Here is a 23,422-nt window from a genome sequence, read left to right on the forward strand (position 1 = left end):
TCTATCAGTCTATCTATTATCTATCTATCTATCCATCTATCTATTATATATCTGTCTATATCTATATTATCTATCAATTTATCATCTATTTATTTATCATCTATCTATCCCTCTATTTATTATCTATTCATTTATCTATCTATCTATTATCTATTTATCTATCTAGATTATCTATCCCTCTATTATCTATCTATGTATCTATCTATTATCTATCCCTCTATCTATTAATATTTATCTATCTATCTATCATCTATCCTTCTATCTATTATTATTTATCTATCTATCATCTATCCCTCTATTTATCTATGTATTTATTTATTTACTTATCCCTCTATTATGCATCTATATATCTAGCAATCATCTCATATATGATCTATCATATTTACAGATTATATATATATATATATATATATATATATAAACTAAATAGTTTAAAGTAAAATGTATATATAACATGTATGATATGTATTATTATTGTTATTATGTTATCATATAATAATAATTATTATTATTATTATAAAGCAATATTGATAACAAATAATAATGATATTAATAATAAAAATAATAGTACTACTGCTGCTAATAATAACAATAATAATAATAATAATAATAATAATAATGGAAATAATGATGATGATGATAATAATAATAACGAAATAATACTACTACTACTACTACTACTACTACTAATAATAATAATAATAATAATAATAATAATAATACCAGTCCTCTTCCTCTGGTGTGGGTGCATACTACACCTTCCAGCTGGTGGACATTGTTCCCCCAGGTATTCGCCTCCATCCCCTCCACAGCAGATCACCAGTGGTTGCTGGTCCCAGCAGCTTGTCCTCCAGCTCCGCCATGTCAGTCCACCATAGACTGAGGCTGGTGCAGCGCAGGTGCTCCTCTCAATCCTAACCACTTTTAATAGCGCTGCCTCCCCCATTTTAGTCAAGAACCTTGTAATTAATTTTAAGTTACCCATTGCACCATATCATTAAAATAAAAAAAAGCCCGAGTCCAAACAGCATCACAAAGCAGGAGATGTGAAGAAGCCATTTGCATACAGCTTTCCTGTATAGTGATTGTTGAACTGCCAAGTGTTATATCCCTAATTACCCCAGATTAATGTGGAGAAGGCTCTCTAATGCTTATTAAAATTTATTTAAACACTGTTTTTTAGCCTTTGCATTGCAAAAAAAAAAATCAAATAGATTCACTGTAAGTGCAAAGTCTTCCAGATCTGTGAGTAGATGCCATGTATTTATATATAAACTGGAAGAAAGGGGGCAAAGCAGTAATGATGTGTAAGTGTCCATCAGAGCTGGGGGGCTGCATACACTTCTATGGGGAGCATCATTGGTCTGGAGGTTATTGGAATTCTTTAAATTGCATCTTCTTTAAGGATGTCCTCTGTTTTCTTGCAGTTATGGATAAGATACTAGTTTCCTGGGATTGTAGAGGATTTGAGCAGCAATAGTTTGGATCCACTACACTTCTACTATATGGGTTTAAACATAGCACAGCCAGAATTTAATTATGCAATAGGAAACCTGGAGCTGGGCGTCTAGCTTCTATTGTTTTTCTTTCTTTGCCATTATTAAAATGTTCATTGCAAAATGCAAATCTAGAAATAGTCCAGCTGGGAGAATAGAACCTCAACCTGTGGGCGCCATCTAGTGGATGAGAGTGGAGTTGCGCTGCGTCTTGGAGCTTTTCTCATGGTCTCATGCTGTCCCTTGGTGGAGCTCCAGTGAAAAACACCTATTTTTTTTTTCTTTGCCTTTTTATTTTAATTAAATGAAACAAACATTTAATTCTTGCATTTCAAAGGTTCTTTTTTTTCAGCGTCACCCATATATTTAATGCCACTTAGATGTTTGTATGCTTTTTATATGTTCGACAGCCATTGAAAAGGTGGTTTTAATGTTAAAGCGATGATGACTGGTTCACTACCCTTAGAAAAGGAAAATCTGCATAAGTATAAACTGCTGAATGCAAAAAAAAGAAAGCACTCACCATTATCTTTATTGTCTGTCCCCAATGCTGATAGTTAAATATTTACAATAATTAGAGATATGCTGAATTACAGGCTATGAAAGACCTTTGAAAAAAACAGATTCGCACTTGGCAGTGAAGGCTTTGTTTTACTGTACTGGTGAGTGAGAATGTATAAAGCTAAGACGTGTTTATCTTACAATATCAGCCAGATGTCTCCAGCACAAATGTAACACACCACGCTGCACTGATGTAACCTTCATCCCTGCTATTATGGGACATTCCAAAATGTCTAGGAACAGATAGACGAGGGAGCATTAAAGCGCACCAATCACCAGGATTTTCCTATATAACCTAAAGCCAGTGCTATACTGGCACTATCATGCTGAGTCTATACATACCTTTAGTTGTCAGCTCGGATGTATAGGTTTTGAAACACAAGCAAAAAAAGTTTGTAAAATGAGCAGCTTTTTGAGTGGCAGCAGCTGATAGCTGGGGTGGGTATTCCTAGTGATTCCACCCCCTATCTGTCTGTCCTCCTCCTGTTATTTATGCTAATTTTATTACAAAATCATTTTACTAAGTGACTAGAAGGACCTGTGCTGATGTCATATCCATGTGACCAGAAGGGGCGGGTCCTCAGCCAACATAGCTGATACCAGGAAGCAACAATATTTTTCTGTTGGCTGAGGCCCCACCCCTTCTGGTCACATGGCTATGACATCAGCACATGTCCTTCTAGTCACTTAGTAAAACGTTACAGCAAAGATGGGCTGCGGTGTGCACATCACCCAGGCCAAAAACTAATACTCTAGCAGGATACAGCTAAGCCCCCACTAAGTGGAGGCATCACAGGTGCATTGGAGCCAATCAAACACACACTTCCAAAGAATGGAGGGGGCGATTGCTGGATGATAAAACTGCACATTGATGGCTTGCATAGAGCGCTGTTCACACTTGCAGATGCACAGTCACAAGCCTGCAGCCTATAAGGTGATGCCCATACTATTAGATCAGGCGGGCTGCCAAGCCGTACCCCATCTGTATACCATACAGGAACATGAACTCTAATATGCATGGCCCAACAGAAAGGGGCCTGGCTGCATCCTGTACAAAAAATATGAGGTTTTAGTTGGTATTATGACCATAAAACGGAAGCCTACAACCCTCGTCACGGGAACCTCATGCTTGTAGGTCCCTACACTAAATATAAAAATAGCAACAAAAAGAGGAATAAATATCCTCTAAGAAAATATGCTCCTCCTGCACCAGTGATGCCTCCACTTAGTGGGGGTTTAGCTGTATCCTGCTCAAGTATTAGTTTTTGGCCTGGGTGATGTACACACTGCAGTCCTTCTTTGCTGTAAGTAATACTTAATTTTTGGAGGATATTTATTCCTCTTTTTGTTGCTATTTTTATATTCACTTAGTAAAACAATTTTATAATACAATTAGCATAAATAACAGGGGGAGGACGGACAGGCAGGGGGAGGGGATAACTATGAATATCCACCCCAACTATCAGCTGCTGCCACTCAAAAAGCTGCTCATTTTACAAACTTTACTTGTTTGTGCTTCAAAACTTATACATCCTAGCTGACAACTAATGGTATGTATAGAATCAGCCTGATAGTGCCAGTATAGCACTGGCTTTAGGTTATACAGGAAAATCCTGGTGATTGGTGCACTTTAACACAGTGAAGCGCAAAGGAAAACCACTTGGAGGCGAGACGTTCTCATGCGGGCAAAACAGGCAGAGGTCTAGGGCAACACGTTAGGGGGCAGCGTAGATGCTTACTTCTATACTACTGCCATGTTTCCTCCCCCAAAAAAGGCACTGTCTTATATTATTTTTTCCCCCAAATTTGCAATAGGGCTTATTTACAAGGGATTTCTTATTTTTCCATGAACAACAATCTACATTTATATTTGACCCCCCCAAACAAAAAAAATAGACATTTATTTAACCCCTTTACCTCCAGCCGATTTTCCATTTTTTGTTATTTTGCTCCCCTTCTTCCGAGAGCCATAACTTCTTTATTTTTCCGCAAATATTGCCATATAAGGGGTTTTTTTTGCAGGATGAGTTGTACTTTTGAACAAAACCATTAGTTTTACCATATAGTGCACTGCAAGACAGGAAACCAATTCCAAGTGCAATGAAATTGCAAAAAAAGTGCGATTGCACAATTGTTTTTGGGATATTTTATTCACCATGTTCACTATGTGCTGAAAGTAATGTGTTGGTGTGATGCCTCAGGTTGGTACAATGTCGTAGATACCAAACATGTGTACTTAAATTAACTGTAAATAGACATTTATTTAACCCCTTTACCCCCGGGAGATTTTCCATTTTTCGTTTTTCGCTCCCGTTCTTCCGAGAGCCATAACTTTTTTATTTTTCCATCAATATTGCCATATGGGGGCTTATTTGTTCTAGAACAACTTGTACTTTTGAATTAAAAGATTAGTTTTCCATATAGTGTGCTTGAAAATGGGGAAAAAATTCCAAGTGCGGTGAAATTGCAAAAAAAGTGCAATTGCACAATTGTTTTTGGGGTATATTATTCAGTGTATTCGCTATATAGTAAAACTGATGTGTCGGTATGATTCCTCAGGTTGATACGAGTTTGTACATACCAAACATGTATACTTACATAGACTGTAAATAGACCTTTATATAACCACTTCACCCCGGGTAATTTTCTGTTTTTCGTTTTCATTTTTTGCTCCCTTTCTTCCAAGAATTATCAATTAGAGATGAGCGGATCCGTTGAGGTTCGGTTCATCAGCAGCAAACGAGCCGAGCCTCTACAGACTTGAGATTAACCCGAACTCCGGATCAAGTCACTGATTGGCAGCTTGAGTCTCCGCCCACATACAGCCAGCCATAAGCAGATCACTTCCGGGGGAAGGTGGATGGGCTTTTTCAAAGTTTTTTTTGGGTGCACACTACATGTGATGATGCTGTTGTTACACCCAGTGTGCGTCATACAAACACTACACGCCGCTGGAACATGACTGAGCACCGAGCGTACCCAAGCACAGCAGAGCTCGCACGAGTTTTGTTCACACGTTCAGCATCCGATTCATGAATCCGAACCTTCATTTTAAAATTTGGTTTTCGGTTCTAAAAATGAACCTAAGGTTTGCTCATCTCTAGTTATCATTCTCTGATCACCATTTTCAGATCATTTGAATATTATGAAGAGTCAACCTGTCCTGCTGGATTGTATTATCAATTGGTTTTACTTTTTTTCCATGTATAGCTGCCTGGACACTAATTAAATTGACCTTTTTTATGAACTGTAACTAGAGCTTTTTTTTGAGTAGGGCTTATATTTCGAGAATCTTCAAAAACCCTGAAAAATCATGGTAGGGCTTATTTTTGGAGCAGGTCTTATTTTAAAGGGAAGGTGTCGCGGTTTTTTATTTTTGTATTAAAAATAGTGATTATGAAATCAAGTATTTTTAATACAAAATTAAAATCAACGCTTATTTAGTTTGTTTAATTCTAATTTTACTGGAGGCACTGGGGGCCATGCTGGATTTGCTGTGTGTGTAATGACAGTAACTCACTCCTTTATTGGAGCCCCTGTGCATAGAGAACAGTGGTCAGGATCCGACCCCTTCAGTAACGATATGTAGGCGTCTGCTGTGACCTGGATGCGCCCCCTGGGCTGTCCAGATCACCGCAGAGGGAGGAGATCGGCGCCATCATTGTGGAGCTCACAGCTATGCTGTTTGCTCCACTTTACCCCTGTCAACCGCCGGGATGTGTGAGTACGGGTCACCTACGCTACCCTCCCCCCGCCGTTACCGACTCCAATGAAACCCCCTCCCTCCGTTCTACCCAACCCCTGCTACTGCTGCCGCCGCCCCTCCCCCCACCGTTACCGACTCCAATGACACTCCCTCCGCTCTACCCAGCACCCGCTCTGCCCACCGCCCCGCCACTGCTGTGTTTGTGTGCCTCTGCATGTGAGTAACGCCGCTGCTACCATCTCCAAAAACACCCCCCACTCACCCCCCCTTCCTTCCTCCTGCCACCTGTTGGCCTGTGCGTGAACCGGTGATACTGTATGCAGGGCTGCTGAGCCGTGTATATAAACCTCTCCTGTGTGATACTGTCTGTTGAGCCGTGCATCTAATCCTCTCCTGTGTGATACTGTCTGCTGAGCTGTGTATCTAATCCTATTCTGTGTGATACTGTCTGCTGAGCCGTGTAGCTAATCCTATCCTGTGATACTGTCTGCTGAGTTGTGTATCTAATCCTATTCTGTGTGATACTGTCTGCTGAGTCATGTATCTAATCCTATCCTGTGTGATACTGTATGCAGGGCTGTGTATCTAATCCTATCCTGTGTGATACTGTCTGCTGGGCCGTGTATCTAATCCTCTCCTGTGTGATACTGTCTGCTGAGCTGTGTATCTAATCCTATCCTAGTTTGATACGGTCTGCACAGCTGTGTATCTAATCCTATCCTGTGTGATACTGTCTGCTGAGCCATGTATCTAATCCTCTCCTGTGTGATACTGTCTGCTGAGCTGTGTATCTAATCCTATTCTGTGTGATACTGTCTACTGAGCCGTGTAGCTAATCCTATCCTGTGATACTGTCTGCTGAGCTGTGTATCTAATCCTATTCTGTGTGATACTGTCTGCTGAGTCGTGTATCTAATCCTATCCTGTGTGATACTGTATGCAGGGCTGTGTATCTAATCCTATCCTGTGTGATACTGTCTGCTGGGCTGTGTATCTAATCCTCTCCTGTGTGATACTGTCTGCTGAGCTGTATATCTAATCATATCCTGTGTGATACTGTTTTCTGAGCCGAGTATCTAATCCTCTCCTGTGTGATACTGTCTGCTGAGCCGTGTATCTAATCCTCTTCTGTGTGATATTGTCTACTGAGCTGTGTATCCAATCCTATCCTGTGTGATACTGTATGCAGGGCTGTGTATCTAATCCTATCCTGTGTGATACTGTCTGATGAGCCGTGTACCTAATCCTCTGCTGTGTGATACTGTCTGCTGAGCTGTGTATCTAATCCTATCCTGTGTGATACTGTCTGCTGAGCCGTGTATCTAATCCTCTCCTGTGTGATACTGTCTGCTGAGCCGTGTATCCAATCCTCTCTTGTGTGATACTGTCTGCTGAGCCGTGTATCTAATCCTATCCTGTGTGATACTGTCTGCACAGCTGTGTATCTAATCCTATCCTGTGATACTGTCTGCTGAGCTGTGTATCTAATCCTATCCTGTGTGATACTGTCTGCTGAGCCGTGTATCTAATCCTATCCTGTGTGATACTGTATGCAGGGCTGTTTATCTAATCCTATCCTGTGTGATACTGTCTGCTGAGCTGTGTATCTAATCCTATATTGTGTGATACTGTCTGCTGAGCTGTGTATTTAATCCTGTCCTGTGTGATACTCCTGCTGTCCTTAGTGACACTTTAGAAATTTGTGGTCACCAACAAAATGGCTCCGCACTGTGTCCCTACATTTCATCTTCCCTGTTATCCTTTGTTAACACCCAGATTGGGAGGGGGAGGTGACATCACACACAGGAGAGCAGACTCCGCCCACTTTACTGCAGCTGTAATCCAGGCTATTTCTACAGTGGGATTTCTGTAGGATTTTAGCAGCTGCTCCCCCTAGTGTTTAACAGTGGAAAATATCAAACTTTTTTTTTTTTATGTTTTGCTCAATTAAAAACAAATAATAATATTTAAACAAAACATTAAAACATTAATACTTTACATTTTTTTAGTTATTGAATTTTTTTTAGTTATAACCAGCTTGGTCTCTTTTCAGCCATGTGCACACAATCACACAATGAGTCTTTAGGATATAACTCTGTGGAACAAAGAAGCGCAATAGGGTCTTACCCGGTATGGGAACAATTGACAGAAATTAGGCGCACTCATCTATTGTGGTTATGAAAGTCACAACCCCTGAAAAACATGTGCAGATGAGGTAACAGCCGCAGCCCCGAGGTATAGATGTAGAGACAAATTGGAGAAGAAATCGGGTATACGCCGCGCTATCACCAAGAAATCCAATGTTAATTTTATTCCTTTATTCTTTGTACAGGTCGACGCGTTTCAGAGACATCTGTCTCCGTCATCAGGACATCAAACAAACAATATTCTTGGACAGTGTTTCGTTGATGTCCTGATGAAGGAGACAGATGTCTCTGAAACGCGTCGACCTGTACAAAGAAAAAAAGGAATAAAATTAACATCGGATTCCGTGGTGATAGCGCGGCGTATACCCGACTTCTCCAATTGTTTCTACAATAAGTCTTTAGTGAGTTTTTGATGCTGAGTCAAAAACGCAGCGTCAAAGGCCATGTGCACATAGTGCATTTTTGTATGCGTTTTTGATACATTTTTTTCTTTTTGGTGCAGTTTTGTCAGAAATCTGCATGCCTATCCTTATGCTTATCTTTATGGCACCAAAGTCAATGAGAATCCTGAAGTTCTGTGTGCACGCTGATTATTTTTTCCTTTAAGATTTGGTGCAGAAAATAATCTGCAATCTGCCTTTTCTTGTTGCATTTTTCAGCCCTTCTACCTATTGATTTAATTCTGAAAAAAGCACCAAAAACGCTGCAAAAACTCACCTCGTTAATGGTGTGCTTTTCTGCCAGAAGGTGCAGATTTGTTGCAGAAAATAGTTGCACCAAATACTCCGTGTGTGCACATAGCCTTACAGTTCCAGCAAAGTGGATGGGATTTCTAGAAATCTCCTGCCCCTTGTGCTCCAGTGTAATCTGACCTGCGGTGCATGTTTCAAATCCACAACCTGTCAGTTTCTTTTGCTGATATGCTGAGTTTTATGTGCAGATTTTTCCCATAGAATTAAATTAGATGCAGAAAGTCTTAAGGTAAAAAACATACTTGTGTTATTTGTACGTTTCACCTGCAGAAGAGCATTAAAAAAAATAATAATATTCTGCACCAAAAATATATATAAAGTTTTGTCAAAGCTAAATACCAGGAAGCGGCAAAAACAAAACAACCCCTAAAAAGAGAAAAAAATTGGCGTTAAAAACGCAATAAAACTGCATGAAAAAAAATTCACTCAAAAATGCATGTAACAAATGCAAGTGACCTAATGTATATAATAATAGGTGAAGAAATTCTGCAACATCAAAAACTCACAAAAAATTCATCATGGGAATGTAGCCAAGGCTATGTGCACACGTTGCAGATTTGGTGCAGAAATGTTCTGCACCTTCTGACATAAAAACGCACCAAAAACGCATGGTGCTTTTTGGTGCGTTTTTGTGCCATGCGTTTTCCCTAATGAAGTCAATGGGTGGAAAGGCTAAAAAAAAGTAGGGAAAAACAATTGACATGCTGCAGATTATTTTCTGCACCAAATCTGCAGGTAAAAAATAAGCAACATGTGCACAGCATTTCAGAATATTCATTGACTTTGCTGGCATAAGGATAGACATGCAGATTTGGGCCACAATCTGTGGTAAATCTGCATAAAAAACACACAGGGCCCACACAGAGTCTGATTGTTACTATACACAGAGAAGTGTGCCGTTCCCACACAGCAGCTATTTTAAAGAGAATCTGTCACCAGGTTTTTGCTATGGAACCTGATAGCAGCATAATGTAGGGATAGAGACCCTGGTTCCAGTGGTATGGTGCGGCTTAGTGCAAAGGTGAGCAAAAGAGATGTGAGTTAAAATAGAACTTTTATTATCCATATATCAAAAATAAGAATAAATTGCTTGCGCTCATTAAATTTAATAAGCACCAGCAATTTATTCTTATTTTTAAGATATATGGATAATAAAAGTTCTATTTTAATTCAGCCTTCTTGAGGGACTTGAAAGAGTTTGTGATGTTGTAAAGATGCAATATTCTCAAAATCACAGACTTGGTACAACCAACTTCTTTTGCTATAGCTGATAGGGTCAACCCTTTGGCCTTCTTCCGAAAACCTGCTGCCGGAGGGTTTCAGTCACTTCAGAACGGCACATCATTTTTGAAAAGTCAGTGTAAACTAGAAAGTTAGGCTGCCAGTTACATAGGGTTTGTTAGATAATTAAGGAAATTAGCACCAGGTGCGTACACAGGATCACAGGGTAAACTATTGGCACCCTGGTCTGGCCTAACGGGACATCGTGACCGGGCACTTGATGACTTTGTAGAACTCTCTCTATGGGGTGGCACTTTGAGCAATCAGGATACAACTGGGCCCCAGATAGCTATCTTTGATTCCCCTGATGAACCCCAATAATTAGTGGGGGAAAACGCGTTGGGAAGAATAGATTATCCTAAACTATACAACACTGGGGCTTGCCCCTAACAGGAACCCGGTTATGGGAAAATACACCGAGAAATGTGGATCCTCCCTGTAGCCCAGGAGGACTACCACCTAATAGTAATGTACCCCATTGATATGATTTATGTGACTTTATCGCTTTATGTCTAATAATACAGGGCTATAAATATCAACATTTATATTGGTCACCTGAGTGATGAGTTCTTATTAGGCAGAACTAAAATTTAATATATTTGATATATTCACATTCTGGTGTGAATGTTATGTGTACCAAGTTTACTTGCACTAGCACTTTTTTGGAGGTCGATGGTGGGTATCTCATGAGGTAGTGAGTAGTGATGAGCGAGTATGCTTGTTACTACTCGGTACTCGCACGAGTATCACTGTACTCTGGCTACTCGGCGGGTACCGAGTAATTTTGCAATACTCGTGCTGTACTCGTGGTCTTCATCCCTGCATGTTGGCGCTCTTTTGAGAGCCAGCCCTCATGCAGGGATTGGCTGGCAGGCCACTGCAATGCCACAGCCCTGTTAGTTGTGGAATTGCAGTGATTGGCCGGCCTGCACAGCGTGACCGAGCCTTTATACCGGCGGGCACGCTGTGCTCTGTACACAGCCATCTCATATTCCCTGCTTTCCACGCCCACAGGCGCCTATGATTGGTTGCAGTGAGACACGCCCCCATGCTGAGTGACAGGTGTCACACTGCACCCAATCACAGCAGCCGGTGGGCGTGTGTATACTGTGCAGTAAAATAAATAAATAAATAATTAAAAAAACCGGTGTGCGGTCCCCCCCAATTTTAATACCAGCCAGATAAAGCCATACAGCTGAAGGCTGGTATTCTCAGGATGGGGAGCCCCACGTTATGGGGAGCCCCCCACCCTAACAATATCAGTCAGCAGCTGGCCAGAATTGCCGCATACATTATATGCGACAGTTCTGGGACTGTACCCGGCTCTTCCCGATTTACCCTAGTGCGTTGGCAAATCGGGGTAATAAGGAGTTAATGGCAGCCCATAGCTGCCACTAAATCCTAGATTAATCATGTCAGGCGTCTCCCCGAGATTCCTTCCATGATTAATCTGTAAATTACAGTTAAAAAACACACACACCCGAAAAAATCATTTATTAGAAATAAAAAACACTAACAAAGTCCCTCATTACCAATTTATTAACCCCGACAAACCCTCCATGTCCGGCGTACTCCACAGTCCTCCAGCGTCGCATCCAGCTCTGCTGCATGGAAGTGACAGGAGCTGCAGAATACACCGCCGCTCCGGTCACCTCCACGCAGCTAATGAAGGGAATAGCGCGATCAGCTGCTGTCAGTCAGGTAACTCACGGCCACCGCTGGATCCAGCGGTGGCCGCGATTAACCTCAGTGACAGCAGCTGATCGCTATACTCACCTCAGTTGGTGCATGGAGCTGACCGGAGCGGCGGTGAGTAGCGCGATCAGCTGAGCTGTCACTGAGGTTACCCGCGGCCACCGCTGCATCCACCGTTGGATCCAGGTAACCTCAGTGACAGCTCAGCTGATCGCGCTACTCATCTCATTAGCTGCGTGGAGGTGACCGGAGCGGCGGTGTATTCTGCAGCTCCTGTCACCTGCATGCAGCAGAGCTGGATGCGACGCTGGAGGACTGTGGAGTACGCCGGACATGGAGGGTTTGTCGGGGTTAATAAATTGGTGATGAGGGACTTTGTTATTGTTTTTTATTTCTAATAAAGGATTTTTCGGGTGTGTGTGTTTTTTAACTGTAATTTACAGATTAATCATGGAAGGAATCTCGGGGAGACGCCTGACATGATTAATCTAGGATTTGGTGGCAGCTATGGGCTGCCATTAACTCCTTATTACCCCGATTTGCCAACGCACTAGGGTAAATCGGGAAGAGCCGGGTACAGTCCCAGAACTGTCGCATATAATGTATGCGGCAATTCTGGGCAGCTGCTGACTGATATTGTTAGGGTGGGGGGCTCCCCATAACGTGGGGCTCCCCATCCTGAGAATACCAGCCTTCAGCTGTATGGCTTTATCTGGCTGGTATTAAAATTGGGGGGGACCGCACGCCGTTTTTTTTTAATTATTTATTTATTTATTTTACTGCACAGTATACACACACCCACCGGCTGCTGTGTTTGGGTGCAGTGAGACACCTGTCACTCAGCGTGGGGGCGTGCCTCACTGCAACCAATCATAGGCGCCGAAAAGCAGGAAAGCAGAGAATACGAGATTGATTAATGAGCGGCCGGCTTTTTCAAAAGAGGAAAAGCCGCCGGAACAGTGTGAACAGCCGTGCAGCGCCGCGCCGGAGATCGGGGAACGGTAAGTAAGAGAGAGGGGGGAGAATGACCGACAGACTGTCAGAGGGGGACAGACAAGACAGAGAGAGACAGACAGAGCGAGACCGACCGACGGGAGATAGAATGAAAAAAAAAATGACCGACATCGTTAGTAAAAAGCACAAAACGTGCGTTTTGGACATCGGAGTGCCACACAATGTTTTACGTAAAATCTTTCATGTATTAATCTCAAAAAGTAACATACACCAGCTCTATCTCACTATTGGGTATGTGCCCTTAACATTTCCGCCATGAAAATTCATTTTGGTGTCATTTTGGAAGGTTTTCTGGTGAGTCCGTAAAAATGGCGTAAAACTCGGACAAAATTGTTCACAGCTGTGACTTTTGAGTGATAAATGCTTCAAGGGGTCTTCCCCATGCTGTTGCCATGTCATTTGAGCACTCTTCTGAGACTTTTGTGCCATTTTTAGGGTTTCTTCATGCTGCCGGGGGGTCATTTCACAAAAATACTCGGGTCTCCCATAGGATAACATTGGGCTCGGTGCTCGGGCCGAGTACACGAGTATCTTGGGATGCTCGGCCCGAGCCTCGAGCACCCGAGCTTTTTAGTACTCGCTCATCACTAGTAGTGAGGGATAACAAGGGACAGCCATCGTGGAATTAGGGGCTCCACATATTTAGGGTGCTTAAAGCCCCATTGTCAGGTAGGACTGAATAGAGGGAGAGCAATTCCCCTAGAGTCCCTTATTTGGATAGCTATTTCTATCTTCATTCCACAACTGCACAATAGTCCCAAACCACAGATCTCAATACCTCCTACCTAGTGTGCATTGATCGCACATCACACGCACATTGTGTGTAATTGTTCTGACTGTTTAATTTTGATATTATTTTAATTAATTAATTAATTAATAAAAGTTAATTTTTATGGATGTATATAGTTTGGTCTACTAAATAAGGACACCCTACTCTACTCTGGTTGGTCTTCAAACTGGAAAGTTAGGCTGCCAGTTACATAGGGTTTGTCAAATAATTAAGGAAATTAGCACCAGGTGCCAGATTAATACTCATAACTTGCAGGAATCTGGAAGTATTCTCTAATTTTGATCAGTGTTCTTTTTTCATTTATCTGATTTACATTTTTATTAAGTGCTTTACAATAAATTCAATTTATGAAATAAGCTTAAAATACTGCGAGTTTCCTCATGTTAGGATATAATCACTTAGGACTACACAATGACCTTAACATTTAGGAAATTGTGTGTTGATCTCCAGTGTATACTGAAGATACACAAATGGATGACTGCCCCACCAGGATGCCCCATTGTTGCAAGAGGATTGGGTCACTGATGGAGCCACTCTCCAATTATGTAGATTGGATTTAACTCCTATACCTTAGGGTACCTTCACACTTAGCGATGCAGCAGCGATCCGACCAGCGATCTGACCTGGTCAGGATCGCTGCTGCATCGCTACATGGTCGCTGGTGAGCTGTCAAACAGGCAGATCTCACCAGCGACCAGTGAACAGCCCCCAGCCAGCAGCGACGTGCAAGCGACGCTGCGCTTGCACGGAGCTGCCGTCTGGAAGCTGCGGAGACTGGTAACTAAGGTAAACATCGGGTATGGTTACCCGATGTTTACATTAGTTACCAGCGCACAGCTGTGTGTGCAGGGAGCAGGGAGCCGCGCACACTGAGCGCTGGCTCCTTGCTCTCCTACCATAGCTACAGTACACATCGGGTTAATTAACCCGATGTGTAATGCAGCTACATGTGCAGAGAGCAGGGAGCCGCGCACACTGCTTAGCGCTGGCTCCTTGCTCTCCTAGCTGCTGTACACATCGGGTTAATTAACCCGATGTGTACAGCAGCTACATGTGCAGAGAGCCGGAGCCGGCAGCACAGGCAGCGTGAGAGCTGCAGAGGCTGGTAACTAAGGTAAATATCGGGTAACCACCTTGGTTACCCGATGTTTATCTTGGATACAGCTTACCTCAGCTGTCAGACGCCGGCTCCTGCTCCCTGCTCGCTTCATTTGTCGCTCTCTTGCTGTCACACACAGCGATCTGTGTGTCACAGCAGGAGAGCGGCTTTGAAGAAAACGAACCAGGGCTGTGTGTAACGAGCAGCGATCTCGCAGCAGGGGCCAGATCGCTGCTCAGTGTCACACACAGCGAGATCGCTAATGAGGTCACTGCTGCGTCACAAAAAGCGTGACTCAGCAGCGATCTCGGCAGCGAGCTCGCTGTGTGTGAAGCACCCCTTACCTCAATTTAATCTTATTTACAAGACACAGGTGATTTTTTTTTGAGAGCTGTTCATGGGATTAGGTGGCAGGATGGATTCAAGTTTACCTTCTATTGACATGAAGAGCCTCTACACCAGGATTCCGCAGAAGAAAGATGTAGAGGCCATGAACTATGTCCTGACCACAACTAGTAATAATGATATTTTTATAAAAAAAATTTGTGAGAGTCTTGAGTTTATCATGGTAAACAATGCGTTTGTTTTTGATGGAGATGGGTTTCTTCAGCGTACCAGTGCCACAATAGGGACCCTGGTGGCTTCTTTTTTCGCCAATTTATATTTAACAGTTTTAGAGAAAAATTAAGTTTTGCAAAACCTAACCCTTATGCTGTATATATCAAAATCTTTCAAGGTTTGTGGACCACGTTTATCGTTTGGGATGGAAGTAAAGATACATTTAATGAATTTGTGCTGTATTTAAATAATACAAAATATATGAACATGGCTTTCACCTCGGTTTTTGGTGGCAATCACTTGGAATCTTTGGATGACAAATTGAAAATCTTGGACGGAAGCATTTTACAGAAACATTTAGGAAACATACAGCTACTAATAGTATGCTGCATTTCAAAAGTGCACTTGCTTTTCATACAAAACAAGCCCTACTGAATACTCAGTTCCAGAGATTGAGGAAAATTAACCACAGTGAGAGAGGATTTGAGGCACAGGCAGATGAATTAGCAAACCATCTTTACGAAAGAGGATATCCTGCCCCATTATTAATTGAGGCCTGAAATAAAGCTGAAAGTTCCCAGAAATTTTGGTTAAAAAATTCAAGGAGTCCAAGAATAAAGAAAATAAGATTTATGTTTAATTTTAAGATCAGACCTATGGACTCTTTAATTCGCAGTACTATACACAATAATTGGCATTTAATCAAGAAATCGCTTTTTGAAAAAACCATTAGTGACTTTTAAGAAGGTGCAGGAATTTAATGGACAGGATTGTAAAAAATATGGTAAAATCTGATTCTAAAAATTGGTTAGAAAAGATGACTCCTCAGGGAAATTTCATTTTGCCGCTTTTATTTTCTAGAGAATCCAAGGTGGTTGGGGGCCCATGGTCAAAAAGTGAGGCAACTTTTCTCATGTAAAACTAAATTTGTGGTATATGTAGTGTTCTGCTTGTGGCGCCCCTGAGGCTTCCGTCGCCACAGGAACATTGCACCCCATCCAGCGGTGTGATGTCCCATCCTGGGTAAGGAAAGGAGTGAACGCCGGTCCACAGGCAAATCTGCACTACACCCATTGTTAGGTACACACAGGGACCAGGGACAGTGGCAGCAACCTTCCCATGCTGCATGCTGGGAGGGGCCGTAAGACCCATTCCTGCTCCCATAGGGTGGTAGCTTAGCAACTGGGGGGTGGGAGGAGCCACCCGAGAGCAGAGTAGTAAGGAAGGTCAAGAGAGAGAGTTTCAGTTTACCTCAGGGAGGAGGGGAGTGAGGAAGTCTGCGGGAGGCAGAGAAGTGAGAAGTGTGAGTCTGCAGAGAGAGCTGAAAGGAGAAGTGCTCTAGTCAGTCAGGAGCAAAAAGAAGAAATCGATGCTTCCTGGTGAAGACCCTGGGACCCAGTAGGTCCAGGTGACACCAAATAGAACAGAAGGGATTCCAGGGCCACAGATAGCTTTCAGGCTCGTGGCCTGTTCCACAGAAACATCGGTGGAGGGATCAAGCTGCATCCAGGGGACAGTCCCTAGAAACTGGAGGAAGAGAAGTCATTTCCAAAAGTAAAAACCGAGGCCCAGGGAAGTTGCAAACTCCCCAGGCCACAGCCCACAGCAGAACCTCTGGAAAGAGGGTAAAACTACCGACAGGCAAGCCCCTGGCCCGGAGGCTGTAGTGGAGGCCAAGCCAGGTTCAGCCAACAAGGGTGAGGCTCAGAAGTCAGCTGAAGAAACGAGACACAATAGAGGGGTGTACTGGCTTTTGCCCCCAGATCTACCCAGGATCGGCGGAGGTCCCTGACAGTGGGTCTCAGCAGTCCAGAGGCACCAGTGTGCACCTACCAGGAACTGTGAGTAAACACCTTGAAATTGCACCCTCTGGAGTTGCCTCAGTTATTTTCACCTGCATAGACTTCCATCACTGCATAGACACTTACAAGCACCAACTGTTGCCCCGGGGTCCAGTTCCACCTGTGGGGAGCAGTACCACCATTGCTGCCGTTCCATCACCTCGGAGGCCCCATACAGCAGCGGCGGCTTAATAGCCGCAAACCACAGGTGGCGTCACGAATATAAACTTTAATCACCCCCAAGTCTCCAGCCATAATAATTGACCCCACCAGGGTACGAAGTCGGGCCCAGCCACCACTGACGATCCCCGGACTAGTCCGGCCCGGCACCGGGTGTCCCATAGCCCTGGGGTGGGCGAGTCATGCTCATGTAAGTCTTTCTATATCGACATAACAATTAGGCCTTTGTTTGTCAGATTCCGAGAACATGTTCGCTCCACTAATACAAGTATAGGAACAACCAGACTGATTAACATATGACAGAGAATCATGGTTCTGATGCCAAAAAACTCAGACTTGCAGGTTTAGAAAGGATATTTTTACCCAAAAAAGGAGGAGATCATCACAAAATGCTGTTATGCTATGAAACCCGGTGGATTCTGAGATTAGATACTCGTGGTCAATTGGGATTTAATGATGGAAACGAGCTTCAATGTTTTTAGAATATTGTTGCAAATGTATAGATGTAATTTGTGTTATATTTCTTAATGTTTTTATGTGAACATATGACTTGTTGGTAGGTTTTTTTGGAGCTACTGTATATAAGGAAGTAACTACGTCAGAAAGTAGGTGAGAATCTGTTGAAGCTGTGTGAGAGTGAAACGGCTGTCAGTCGAATGTCTTCTGCTCTCTCCTGCATGGATTTTATGCAGAAGATTTCTGGACTGTTTTCCCAGTGTTGCACCACCTATACCTGATTGAAAGCCATAGGGTTAATTCAAAACTGAAATCACACATTCATTAGTGCAAAGGTAGTGCCGAATATTTTTTGCTGTTTGTTGGACATTTTTTTATTAATTCCACTCTTAGCTATAATTAGTGTAAGGTTAGTTTCTGGAGTAGGGATATTGTATTAGAGGCATTTAGGCAGGGTTCATTGCCTTACAGACCTTGCTGACACATACAACCAACAGTCCTTTTCAGAGCTCAGTTACATACATTCTATTCTCTAATAATATTGTTCTTAGCTGTAATTTGTGTAGTTAGTTTCTGAAATGGGGATATTGTATTGCATTTAGGCAGGGTTTTTTGCAATACAGTCCTTGGTGCTGTCTTGTACAAGCAAAGTCCTTTCAGGGCTTAATTACATATATTCTACCCTCTAATAATATTGCTCTGAGTCTGCAATTAGTGAAGGGTTATCTTCTGAAGAATGCATTGTATTTTAGAGGCATTTAGGCAGGGTTGATTGGCTTTCCATACATTGCTGCTTCCACATACAATCAACAGTCCTATTCAGGGCCACGGTTTTTAGTTAAGTTCGTGACGCCACCCACAGGCTGTGGTGAATGTGGACACCACTGCTGCTGTTTACTAGGCACCCCGGGGGAGATGTTGTGCAGCAAAGGTGTTAACCCCTCCGTTGGCAGGGGTGATGGCCCCGGGACCCGATTGGGATGGTATGTCGGTGCTTGGCGGTGCAGGGCGGTGCGCGGCCCAAGGGCACAGTTGTACTCACCATGATTGATGCACAAAAGTCTCTGGTAAACCAAGATGTTGGTAGTCGGTGCCCGCAGACGCTGGCTGCGTCTGGTTCCCCCTACTCGGGTTGGTGGTCTTTGCCTTTCTCCTGTACCGTGTAATGTGTATGTAGGCTGCCTTCGCTTCAGCGACGGGAGTCCGCTCCCCGGCGGTATGTGTGTCGGGAAAGCCCATTTGCCCACAGACGCTGGCCCGTGGGATCTCTCTGCCTGTGCAGTGGCTTTCTATCCCCCTCGGTGGGCTGTTGTCTTCAGTCGGGACTTGGGTGGGAAAGGACCTATAGTCCAGACCTCAATCAGTCAATTAACTCAGTCCAGTGGCTTCTGGACCTCATTTCAGGGTCTGAGTACCCCCCTGTGTGCTTCGGTTTCCAGTCGGTTCCCCGGGTCGGTACCGGCGAGCCACTACCCTGTCCCGGTCCACCACGGTTCCACCTGGCCGTCTTCCGGCTCCTGCAGGCTAAGGCCACCATCTGCCTCCTAGCCGAGGTACCAGGGCTACGAACCTGGCACCCGTCAGTTCCCGCTGCAGACCTGTCACCACAGGCCTGCTGCACTTCACTCCTCACTCCACTCTACTGAACTGTCAACAACAACTGAACTGATCTGTCTTTGTGTTTCCTGCCTCAGGCCTCCTGGACTCCTCGGTGGGCGTGCCAATCGCCTGACTCCGCCCCCCTGGTGTGTCCATTAAGCTCTGAGGGAGGCGACCAGGGTTTTAAGGGTGGTTGATGACACCTTTTTAGGGGACGGGTGTTATACAAGGGCCTACCTGTGACTACCTGGCTAGTCCAGGGTGTCACACTAGTACCCCGACTTTGGAGCGGTTGGAGAGCGGATCTTGAAGGCTCCGTTCTCGTTGGGTGAATTTTCAGGTTGCCTGAAGCTACTCCCTGACCTAGGGTCCCCGTATCCCGTCGTGCCCTGGTCCCTGCCCGGTGATGGTACAAGACCGCCGGCTGTCCTCCTCTACAGTTCCGTGCCCTTTGTCACGATCCCCTGTGACCGAGGGTCCAGCTCCTACTAGGCCCAGACCACCGTCTGCCACCTAGTTACTTCCAAGGAGCCCGGCTCCTGACCTCCTCTCTTCTTCATCTCCAACACTACACTGGCCTGCTCCTGACACTCCTGACCTCCCCTTACCAACTCCCCAAGTGGGCGACCCTATTCCACTCAGGCCGTCCACTGGTGTGTCTGGTGGGTGTGGTGCAGAGTGTTCCTAGGATTTTGATTAGCTGGTTTTGGCAACATCATAAGTTGGGGACCCGTAACCAAGGAGGAGATGGATATTGCAAAGAAGGGCAGAGTGCACAATACCCTGTGACGACCTGATAGGCCAGGGCGTCACAATTTTATTGGAAGTTTATAGATGGAAATAAAGATAAATAGTAATAAACACAGCAGCAGACATGTGTCGCCCTGGGCAAGCCAGGGGACACAGGTCACACACCACCACACCCTACATCCCAGCTAGGAACACCAAAGCTAACCAGAAATCCTTGTTGCCTTCCTCCAGAGGCTGATGATTCACACCAGGGGGTGGGCCAGGCGGTTGGCTCCGCCCACCAAGGAGTTCACAGCTCTGGAGGCGGGAGAAACCAGGCAGTCAGCTCAGGGACGAGCTTGAGTGAGGAGTTAAGTGAAGGAGTAAACAGAAAGTAAAGTGGTAAAGGAGGAAAGCAAGTGAGGTGACAGGAAAGAATGAAAGCCTGAAGGGTCCAGCTGTGTGTAGGACCAGGTCAGAAAGGTCAGCAACGGCGGTGACTGTCTGGAGGGGGACCGTTTGGAAGTTCCTGGAAGGACCCCGGAGGCTGTGTGCCCGGCGGTCTGGAGCAGTGTTCCGAAGGACAGTCAGCACCAGGGCAGGGGCCTCTCGGACCCCGGCAAGGCTAGGAGTCGCCATAATTTGCCAAATCCGTCAGTGACGGGGACGTAGATCCCCCAACAACCAAGTCCCGATTGAAGGCAACAAACCAACCAGAGTAGAAGAGACACCGCCACCGCCAAGGCACCAGTTTCTTAGGGCCAGCGCCTGCGGGCAAAGAGTAGAGCTCCTCCGGTCCAGCTTGAAGCCGGGGAGCGGGTTACCGGTGGGGACCCATCGCAACCAACAAGTACACAAAGGTGCAAGGAAGAGGGACATCACCGTCACCTACTGGGAGAGCAAGTGCAGCCGTCCGTGGGACCGTCTATCCAGCCGCTTGGTTTACCGTAAAAACTGTGTCAACGTCTCAGGCTGAGTGAGTACCACAGTGCCGCAAGGCACAGCGCTGCCCCCGCGTCCCTGCGCCCACCAGGCCCTGCACCTCCCTCACCATCACCGGGCCCCGGGATCACCAACCCCTACCCACGGAGGGGCAACGCAACATCTCGCTGCTACACACCATCGTCCCCGGGCCTATAGAGCAGCGGTAGTGAAATCACCACAACCGTGGGTGGCGTCACGGACAATAAATACTTCCCACACCCAACAAACCCCTTTCACTCACGGGCGAGGAGTGCCGCTCGAGAAACCCCCGGGATCCGGCCCACCGCTCGAGCCACCACTGAGCAGCAGCCGCCGGACCCGAGCAGAAAGGGTGAGCGTAGTGTGCTGACACCCTCCTCCCCGCCTGCGACAGACATATTATTAGTTAAACCTTTGCAGCCACATGAGAGTCCCCAACAGTTAAGGGGGCCCACTACCACCTACAAAGTAGGTGGAATTATGTATAATGATAAATCATTGGACTCAAAGGTCCATACACTGTTTTTGCACAGGGGCCTCCTCTGTTTGTGTCCACCTGGGGATATAGAAATATAGAGATACATTTACACAGTTTGACAAAGGAAACAAGTCTATCATTTATAATCATTGCATCATTCAATCTGACTTCTCTGTCGAGGATTGGCTGGTAAATAATCACCTAGCGAGTCCATCCAGACCTGTGAGATGACTATATTTTTACATGCGAATGATGTTATATATACAATTCCTGGTCATTTCTGAGTCTCTTGAACGGGTGAGTCTGGTGGCCATGGGCTCTCGTATATCAGAGGTCTCATTAAGTGTTATAAATCCCTGGAGAAGTTGGTAGTTCACAAGGTCAAATGTCTTTCACATATCAATAAAAGGCTCTTGAACGTTCTCCATGAGTGAAGGAATGGCCTTTATCACTGGAAGGAGAACAGTTGTTGTGGGGAGGATCCTGAGCACATGCTGATCAAATGGAGGTGAAAAATCCCAGGAAAGGTCAGGCCGTGTATTTAACCTTGTGTCATGGCAGATGGAGAATAGGATTGTGACCAGAGCTGTTCTCTGGCCATTGGTGACTGTTCTTACAGAAAGGAGACAGGGTTCTGTGACTTACATTGTTGGGAGGTAATAAAATCTCTCCTTTATGCCAAAGCTCTTTTACATAAATTGAATCAATCCTCGGGCCTCACATTTGGATTACAAGAAACGTTTTAAAATCTAAATTCTTTTATAGACATTTTGCCATAAGTTCACAAGGAAATGTATTCCTATAACTGTACCAGATATCTGGTGGAAATAAAGAAGAAAAAGACTAAACAAGAATATAAACACATTCATCATGAGCTGATCTAAAAAATCTAAGACTTTTTCTATGTACAAAAGGCTTTTTTCTCTCAAATATTGGTCACCAATTTCTCTAAATCTGTGTTACTGAGCATTCCTCCTTTGCAGTGAAAATCCATCCACCTCACATGTGTGGCATATCAAGATGCTGTTTAGACAGCATGATTATTGCACAGGTGTGCCTTAGGCTGGCCATAATAAAAGGCCACTCTACAATGTGCAGTTTTATCACACAGCTCAATGCCACAAATGTCATAAGTTTTGAGGGAGTGTGCAATTGGCATGGTGACTGCAGGAATGGCCACCAGAGCTGTTGCCCATGAATTGAATGTTCATTTCTTTACCATAAGCCATCTCCAACAACATTTCAGAGAATTTGGCAGTACAGCCAACCGGCCTGAGAGCTGCAGACCACATATAACCAAACCAGCCGAGGACCTCCACATCCAGAATCTTCACCTGCAAGATTGTTTGAGACCGGCCACCCGGACCACTGCTGCAACAATCAGTGCATAACCAAAGAACTTCTGTAGAAACCATCTCACATAAGCTCATCTGCTGCTTGTCGTCCTTATCAGGGTCTTCAACTGACTGCAGTTCATCTTCGTAACTAAAGCTGAGTTCACACTAAGCGACAGCGACAACGACGTCGCTGTTACGTCACCATTTTCGGTGACGTAACAGCAACCTTGTAAGTCGCTGTTATGATCGCTGCTTAGCTGTCAAACACAGCAGCCGAAGCAGCGATCATAACGTCGCTGTGCTACATGTGCAGAGAGCAGGGAGCCGCGCTTAGCGCTGGCTCCTTGCTCTCCTAGGTACAGTACACATCGGGTTAATTAACCCGATGTGTGCTGCACCTACATGTCACAGTGCAGAGAGCAGGGAGCCGCGCGCACTGCTTAGCGCTGGCTCCTTGCTCTCCTTGCTACAGTATACATCGGGTTAATTACCCGATGCGTACTGCAGCCACATGTGCACAGAGCAGAGAGCCGGCACTGGCAGCAAGAGCGGAGGCTGGTAACGAAGGAAAATATCGGGTAACCAGGGAAAGGTCTTCCCTTGGTTACCCGATGTTTACGCTGGTTACAGCTTACCGCAGCTGCCAGTGCCGGCTCCTGATCGCTTCATTTCGTCGCTCTCTCGCTGTCACACACAGCGATGTGTGTGTCACAGCGGGAGAGTGACGACCAAAAAATGAA

The 23,422-nt window shown here is 44.7% G+C and overlaps 1 long non-coding RNA gene across 1 annotated transcript in view; it reads right to left on the reverse strand.

Moving 5' to 3' along the window:
- LOC142301846 (uncharacterized) overlaps window positions 1-1,584 on the reverse strand; it is a 15,442-nt gene extending 13,858 nt beyond the window's left edge. The window contains exon 1 of the long non-coding RNA XR_012752892.1: window positions 724-1,584. This is a non-coding gene — a long non-coding RNA (uncharacterized LOC142301846). The remainder of the gene's footprint in view (window positions 1-723) is intronic.
- Between the last annotated feature and the right edge of the window lie 21,838 nt (window positions 1,585-23,422).

Source organism: Anomaloglossus baeobatrachus, chromosome 1 (assembly GCF_048569485.1).
Source record: "Anomaloglossus baeobatrachus isolate aAnoBae1 chromosome 1, aAnoBae1.hap1, whole genome shotgun sequence".
Lineage (NCBI taxonomy): Eukaryota > Metazoa > Chordata > Amphibia > Anura > Aromobatidae > Anomaloglossus > Anomaloglossus baeobatrachus.